Below are 2309 nucleotides of genomic sequence, written 5' to 3' on the forward strand. Positions count from 1 at the left end.
CAGAAGCTGTCTGCTTCTGTGGTGCACCCTCTCACCTGTGCAGACTAAGTTCCTAATTTCGTCGGAGTCCTGGAACCAACTCCTCATTTTCATTCAATGCTTTTTAGGGATAATTACTCCTGGATGCTTCATAGACAGCTTTAGCTTTCAGTCATTTTTTTCTAATAGCTTTGTTTAGAGTGTGCCTAGCTCTGAATCCTGGGTTGCAAAGCCCTTCTTGGTTAGCAGATCTTTGTTTCATCTTTCCCTCAACTTTATTCTTAATTTCCAAATATTTTTCCATTTTTATTTTTATTCTACTCTGTCCTTGAAATATAAAAGCCCACACAGAATGTTTTGCCCCAACCTTTCATGCTCTCAATTTGGCCAATCCACAGGCAGAGCTCCGAGTAGCATTCAATCTTAATCAGGAGTCCACAGGATAGGCAAGTGGAGTGCCTAGCATCCTGGTGAGGATTTGACATTAATCACCAGAAAGATTTATTTGGTAACTGAAATTGTGGAAAGAGTTGAGTTTGCCTAAATTATAAAACAAGATAGTCAGAGGATTGAGCCCTAGAAGTAAATGCCTTGGGTATCAATAGAAAATGAAAGCTTTGGCTATGCATAAAACCATTCTCTACATATAAAACAAGTCAGTCTCTAACAGAGAATTCAACCCCTTTAACAGTTTTGGTACCTGCTATTGTGGCTGTTGAACACCACTTGCAGTAAACATGTAAGGACCACTCACGTTCATTCAATGCAGAATGTTTAAGTTGAGCTCCCTGGGAAACAGACTCTAGGATAAAGGTTTATATGGAAGAGCTGTTGAAAATAGTACCTACAAAACAGTGAGGGAAAGGTTAAAGTATGATACATTTGCACACGATCTCCTAGAGGGCTCCAGAGCTAAGCCTGCCATTCACAAATGATCAAAGACACAGGGAACAAACAAGTCTTTCCTTGCTTACATTAAACAGCAATTCAGTTTGGGCATTGGTTAGGACGAGCTGTATTCTTAGAGAATTTTATTAACTGAAGTCAATTTCTGGAAAGAGTCTTAGCTATGAGCCACCAATAGATAACATCTTTGGCAGCTGCAAAAATAAATCCTCCAATCCTTAACAGCTGCATCTAAGCAGTACATCACAGCATTCATCACTAAGAATATTTTAGAGGGTGGAGAAAAGCTGAATACAGTGCAATTTGTTTTCCTTGCATGTGTATGTGCATGTGTGTAGTAACTTTATTGGTATCTATTTGTATACCACTTACTTCATTCTTTATACAGTTTAATAGCTTTACATGTATTAACAAACCTGTCGAAAATCAACAGAATTTTAAAGCATTTTTATACTCCCAAACAAAACCCCGCACTTCTTATCTGTCATTCTCTTAGACATCTCATCTCCCTCACCCCCTAGGCAAACACTGTTTTCTCTACTGACTTGCTTGTTTGAAAGATTTTATATAATCATGATCAATGTTTAGAATTTTGTGTCCAGAATTTTTCATTAAGCATGATGTTTTTAATTCTGTTCTGTACTGTAAAGCAATACTTCAGTTCTTTTTTGGTGCCAATGTGGTACATCCACACAATGTAATATTGTGAATCAACTTATGTCTATTAACAGTTTGTAGAGATTTGTGGGGTTTTTCACTTTGGGGCTATTGTGAATAATGCTGCTATGAACATTAGCGTGCAACTGGTCTTATGGACATATTTGTCATGAGTGTGTAGCTAGCATTGGAATTGGTGGGTCATATTATACTTTCATTTAAACATTTGGGGAATTGCCAAACTATTTTCAAAGCAGCTGCATTATTTTTCATTGCCATGAGCAGTGCATTAGGGGTCCTGTTTTGTTATATTGTCAACATTTGCTATTATGCCTTTTGTTAAAGCTATTTTTTCTTGATGATTGAATATGATATAGTATTTCATTATAGATCTTATTTGCAACATGTTCTGTGTTTTTCGCTGAAATAATGACTAACATTGAGCATCTTTTTATTTTGTATTTTGACCATTTGTATGTTTTTGACAAAACCTTAGTAAGATCTCTTACTTATTTTTAAAAGTGTGTGGTATGTTTTTATATATTTTCTATATTTATATTGCTATGTTTATATACAAGTCCCTTAACAGACATATGATTTGCAAAATAAAATAGTTTTCTATTGACTTTTCTCTTTCGTTGTCATGTCCTTGGAAACATAAAAGATGTAGTTTTGTTAATACACAGATAATCAACGTTTTCTCTTTTGTTGTAAGTTGTTTGGTATCAAATCTAAGAAACTATTCCATAACCCAAGGGTCAAAAGAA

Source organism: Mus caroli, chromosome 8 (assembly GCF_900094665.2).
Source record: "Mus caroli chromosome 8, CAROLI_EIJ_v1.1, whole genome shotgun sequence".
Taxonomy (NCBI): domain Eukaryota; kingdom Metazoa; phylum Chordata; class Mammalia; order Rodentia; family Muridae; genus Mus; species Mus caroli.